This window comes from Peromyscus eremicus, chromosome 7 (genome assembly GCF_949786415.1).
Source record: "Peromyscus eremicus chromosome 7, PerEre_H2_v1, whole genome shotgun sequence".
Lineage (NCBI taxonomy): Eukaryota > Metazoa > Chordata > Mammalia > Rodentia > Cricetidae > Peromyscus > Peromyscus eremicus.
In genome coordinates this window covers 97,312,768-97,319,402 of record NC_081422.1, presented here as the reverse complement: position 1 = coordinate 97,319,402, position 6,635 = coordinate 97,312,768, and positions in this window count along the sequence as shown.

Below are 6,635 nucleotides of genomic sequence, written 5' to 3'. Positions count from 1 at the left end.
TGGAGAATAAAGAAGTAGGAGGTACGGTAGCTTTTACCAATAATCCCTGTATATGAAGCTGAGGCAGGAGAGATCACGATGAATTCCACACCAACCTGGGCTATACGCTACAGAGTGAAATTCTGTTTCAACAAAACAAAGCAAAAGTTAGTAAACTTAAAAATTAAAGAGAAGAAAAAGGAGGATAAGAGAGATGGTTGATGGATGGATGGTCCGTCTAACAGACGAATAGATGCAAAGGTAGACAGATAAGAGGACAGATAATCAACAAGTGTGTAAGTGAATAGTAGCATGGATAATGGATGGATGATAATAGAAAAAGTTCTGGAATTAAATCACACTAATATCCTGGCTTCCCAGACTAGCTGTGTAATTCTGTGTAACACTAAACAAAATCTTTTAATTTTTCTGAGTCTTGGAAAAAATATAAATATCCCAAAAGATTATAACTTAGAGTGAAAGCTTTAGGGGGTTATGTTGGAGAAAATAAGTATTTTTGAGAACAAAAGCATCAAAAAATAGGTGTCATTAACTGTGGGTGATAACTCTTATTTGAAATTAAATTTCTATAAATCAAAATAAAGACTTCAGGAATGGGGAGCTGTGCTGAAAATCTAGTGGTAATTCTTGGAAACATCTAACTATGAAATAATATTAATATAAAATATTTTGCAAATGATAGTTACAAAATAAAATATAAATATTACTTAATTTGGACTGTTAACATTATAATACATAAAGGAGTGAGATAAGGAAGAAACATTTTAGATCTGCTGTCTTTAATAGGTTTTCTGTACCCCGATAGTAGGTTTCTCCACTGATGCAATAAGCCAGATCAAGCTGAATTTAAAAAGTGAAAGACCGGGTTTATCTGGGCAAAGCAACTCCTAGGTGTCTCTCCAGCCCCCAGGGATGGAGGTGGAAGAAGGGCGCAGGGGAAAATCATATGGCCAACCTAAAGTAGGGTGTTTATATACCCTGTAGTCGAGGGGTGACGGCGTGTCCTCCACAAGCTAGGTTTGTGCCTGAGTATGGTACGCTTTTAGATGAGGTCTTGGGCAGCTGACAGTTTCAGTGCAGGAGCTGCCACAACCACCAGGAAGGCAGAACTGGACTTTTTGGTGGTTTTTCTGAGAGGGTGGGGTTTGGAGAGAGAAAGAAATGGGGCTGAGCTGGGTCTTCCAGCCCAACAGACTTCATCACTCATAGCAGAAACAAATAATAGTACCTCTTGAAATTTAGACTGTGTATTAGTCAGCTTTCTGTTAGTGTAACAAAATGCCTGAGACATATGCTAGAGAAAAGATTTATTTTGCCTTATGTTTTCAGCAATTAGTACCCGTTTTTGAGACAGCACATCATGACAGAAGCATGTGGAGAATGGAAACAGCTTACATGAGAAGCCAGGGAAAAAAGAGAGTACTCATCCTCTTCATGAGTGTACGCCCAGTACCCAAGGACTTCCCACAGAGCTGCCCTTCTCAGTGGTTTCTACCTCCAGTCCCAGGGATCACTTCGCAGACCGCTGGGAGCACATTCCAGATCCGAACGCCAGCCAGGTACAGAGAGTATCTTAGTCTCATTTTGGCTCTATTTTTCCCTCCAAAGCTTAGTTTTTGTGATGTGAAGGTTTTTTTTTTTTTTCAAAATTATCTTGAAGCAAATAATACCTAATTAAAATTTCATAATTCTTTCATTTTCCCTTTGACTTCTTTTTAAATTTGAAAATATGAATGCAATTAGATGTAATAACTTATTACCAATAGGGTATAGAAAGAAATCACATATTTATACAAATGTTTTACTATATTTGTCTAGCCTTTCTAGAACACAAAGACTGCCTGGATGATGTGGATGCTGATTATTCGTGTGTGGTGGCTTTGAATTGTTTTAACCTCTTGGCAGTATGTGAATAATTTATACTAATCATGCCTTTTTTCTTTTTCTTTTCTTTTTTTTACAAACCCAAACTGAGTTTTCTTTATATAAAATGGGAAAATATTAATTCTTTGCTTATTTTAATCGTGTCTTGGCCTGGAAGTAGTCTATTTTCCTAAGTATTTTAACCTTCTGCAGTTGAACTCTAGGCTTCGTGGTTAATTCTGGAAGGAATTTGGTCCTTAATATTGAGGTTTTGTGGAGCTGGACTTGGGATCCAGTTCAATGGTAGTGCTTGCCCAGCACGCATGTCATTTCAAGCATTTTGAACACCACCACCACTGCTACCCCTGCCCCCGTCACCACTACCACCACCATCACCACCACCACCACCACCACCACCACCACCACCACCACCATCACCACCACCACCATCACTACTACCACCACCACCACAACCCACACCCTCACCCCCCCCACATACACCCCCCACACACACACCTTGAAGCTGTGGAAATATACTTATAGTGCTAGCTTTATTTTGTCTATTTATTAGGGAAAGGAGTACTTCCGAGGGCACATTTTATAAAAACTGCAGCTGCTCACCTGGAGTTAACAAACTCTATTTGTGCTAGGAATTAGAATTTATTCTTTGACAAGGGATCCCTGGCTGTGTTCTCTCTTGTCCTGTGATGATCAGAGAGTCTATAAACCAAGCCTTTGGTGAATAAAACATGTAAGAGCGTGTGGGAGGGTATGTGTGGGTTCGGTGGTAAAGACGCAAGGTCTTGAGTTTGACCTCAACATTGAAAAGCAAAGTAATGGTAAACTTTGCTCCTTAAGAGGTTTTTATTGTTTTATTTATTTATTTATTTATTTTTTGGTCAGAATTTATAGCAGGTTCATTTTAAATAAAACAGGACATTCTTTTATGAATGTCAAGGAACTGAGGTAGCTCCAGATGGAGGAGGTGGGCAGGCTGTGCTCAGCTAGGTCTCTCCTTACAATATTCTGGAGCCGACCTCAGGGAATGATGCTGCCCACTTTTGTGTAAGTTTCCCATGCCAGTTCATCTAATCAACACAATCCCTTACTGGCACAGAGGTTAAAGATTCCTCGCAGCTGCTCAGTGCCCAGAGGCTTGCCTCATAGGTGATCCCAGGTCCTGTCGAGTTGAAGACACTAACCATCACACCTCTGCCAGACATCCCACACCTGATCCACTAACCCTGGCAGGTCATCAGTACAAAGATGCGGTAACATTCCTGGATTCAGATAAACACCAAAGTGGTTTACAGCTTCCAGACTCACGGTCCTCACAGCAGAGGCTGACAGATGTTGCTTGAATTCTAAAAGGTCTTATAATAATAAATAAATAAATAACTACTACTACTACTAATAAACTGGAATCAGATATTGGGGTAAATGCTGAAAGATCAGAGAGACAAAGGAACAAGCCACTAGAGAAACTTCTCACCACCACCAAATCCTCAGGTCTATTGGAAGGCAAGATCCTATCTCCATGAATCCTCTGACCAAAAGTCTCTGAGTCCTCCACCGAAGGAGTTTCTAGTTCCTGTCTCCTCATACCTTATACACCTTTCTCCACCCAGCCGTATTACTTCCTTCCTAGTGCTGGGTTTATGGCATATGTGCTTTCCAAATACTGGTAGCAAAGGCATGAGATCTCAAGCGCTGGGATTAAAGGTGTGTGCCACCCCTGCCTGGCTCTGTTTCTCCCCTAGACGGAATCAATCTCATGTAGTCCAGGGTGGCTTTGAACTCACAGAGATCCAGATGGATCACTGCCTCCGGAGTGCTAGAATTAAAGGTGTGTGCCACCACTGCCTGGCTCTGTGTTTAATCTAGTGGCTGACTCTGTCCTCTGATCTTCAGGCAAATTTTATTTGAGTACAACAAATATCACCACAGACGGTCCTGTTCCTTCCTCTGTTGTCCATGTGTCTCTACATCCAGGGTTGAGGTGGGTGCAGTGGCCATCTTGTCAACCCCATAGAAAGCTGAGTGAAACTGGGAGTTTTAAACTCTGAGATGTGGGTAAGCATATTAAATTAGTTTCTTTCTTTCTTTTTTTTAATTTGTGGTTAGAGGACTAGACTTCATTTAAAACAATAATAACAAAGCGTTTCTGGAATAAGTACTTTGTAAGTATGAAATTAAGCCCGATAGTAATAATTAAGCTTTCATCTAAAATAAATACTGCATTCTGTTGAGGGGTAACAAATAGTTGAAGATGTTTGGGGCTAAAAACCTACTACTTGCAATATTTTCAGTTCCAAATGAGTTTCAAGCAATATAGGCTAGTCTGCTATTATAAATTATGCCGAGTGTTACAACTGATAGTTCCATCTCTTCCCATATAATTTGTTTGCTCCCTATGACTGCAGACTAAGAAAGCAAGGAAGCAATGGCACCTTTCTCTTAGATTTTACTAAGGAAAAAAAAATCAGACTTTTGGCCTGAGGCCATGTCTAGGGAAAATGAATTTCAGAGCAGGTAGTTCCTTGGAGTGCATTCATATCAGCCCTCATTCAAACAACTTAATACATGGAGAGACAAATTGGTATAAATTCCACAATGGAGAATGCTTTCCAGTCAGGACATTTTAACATGAAAACATTTCTTTCCAGTCTTTTTAGCATGTTATTAATATAATAGAACATAATAGAGTGCTGGCTATTACCTGAAATCCCTCAAAACGGCTAATTAAATAAACCTGTAGAAAATATTAGGTATGAATTTGACTTCAAAGATGATTCTTTGTTTAATTCCTGGGATGGTGGAGCAATTACTATAGTGTCCAACTGAGGTATGTGCCTGGTATTGTAATATTTTATACTGGGAAGTTCAATACACAGAAGTACAAGAAGTAAGAATACACAACACAGCATGCCCACGGTGGGTTCAAGAAATTGAACATTGTTACGATAGACGCCCCTCCTTCCCGCTCCCAGCCACTAACATTCTTTCCTCCATATTTAACCTCTTCCTTTTTACAGTTTGGATTTGGAATCATTGGGTTTGTGTTCTATGTTTCAGTTTTCACTCAACAAAATATTTGCAAGATTTATCTGTGATGCTGTGTGTTTGCGTACTGGCAGCATTATAAGTAGTATAATTAGGAAGGTCCAGCCCATTGTGGTTGGGGCCACCCCTGAGCTAGTGGTCCTGGGTGCTATAAGAAAACATGCTGAACAAGCCATTGGGAGCAAGTCAGCAAGCAGCTCCCCTCCATGGCCTCTGCATCATATCCTGCCTCCAGGTTCCTGCCTCGACTTCCCTCAGTGGTGGACTGTGATGAGAATCGTAAGATGAAAATAAACCCTTTCCTCCCCAAGTTGCTTTTGGTCCCAGTGTTTTATCACAGCAATGAAAACTCTAAGACAATATGGTTCAACTGATCAATCATTTTATGGTTAGTGCTACTTTTCTCTGTGTAGGAGATGGTTTCTGAGGTCCTTTCTTTCTACCCAACAAATAAAAAGCTGTAAGAGAATATTCTTCCCATTCTTAAGACAACAGCAAACCCAGACAGGCAATCAAGATACAGCACTGTGTGAGTCCTTCAGACACTGATTACAAAATTATTGAGGAGATGTAAGACTGTGTGTCCGTGTGACACTTTAGGTGGCTCACCATCCAGCTGGGCAAACAAAACAACACAAAAACAAAACAATCAGCTTCTATTTCACTAAGCTCCTAAAAGACGAATTTGGACATTTGGGCTAGCACATCTGCACATCTGTTTAGAAGGATTAGGCAACACAGACACTAAGGTACCACAGACGCTGGCGGATCATACATTGGTCCTGCAATATTCTTCATGGGTGTTTCTTGGATGCTCTTGAGAAAGACAAGATGGGTAAGAGACCAAAGAAAGCTCCCTTCTGAAGGTAGAAGGCAATCAGTTGTGACCCTAACACCACCTATTTTCCCAGTCCCTTATCTCCTACAACCTCAAGGCCTCAAGATATTAGAATGGACACCAGAGCTTTCCCTGAACATCCACATGCAAAGCCGTGTGTTCAATCTCAGTACCAGGGGAAAAATACAACCATGGAATCTGGAGTGTCCACAAAACATCACTCCTAACATCCAGTGTACACTAAAAAGAACTAGACTAGCAATAAAAAGGAAAAGTGGCCAAAGTCCAGAAATCCAAGCAGCCAAGGTGTGAAATGACCCAGATGTCTGACTTAGCAGACAGTTTAAAGTAGCTACCATAAATAGTTCAAAGATCTTATAGTTAAAGGAAAATGCAATCTTAATTGGTAAACAAGGACTTTTAGCAGAGAAAGTATGGAAGTGACTAAAAAAAAGAAACAGTATTTTTAGAACTGAAAAACATAAAACTAAAATTAAAATATATCTGGGTGGTTCCAAGAGTGTATTTATAGGATGCAGAAGAAAACTCAATAAACTTGAAGACAGCTCAATAAAAATGTAATCTGAGGACCAGCAAGAAGAAAGGGTGAAGGAAAGGAACAAGGATCTGCAGAATGTCTCAGATCATCCACAGTGGTTGAGTTCCAGAAGAGTCTAAAAAATTAATTACCAAAAAAAAAAAAAAAAAAGCCCATTTAGGATATAATAGCTCAGTGAATACCACGTGTGATTCACTCTCCCCAGGAAGAGTCCTTTACGGTGGGAGAGGCATGGAAGCCGGAGCAGGAAGCTTAGCAATCACAGCTTTAATGGCAGCTGGAAACAGCAAGCAAGGGTCATGGGAGTTGGCT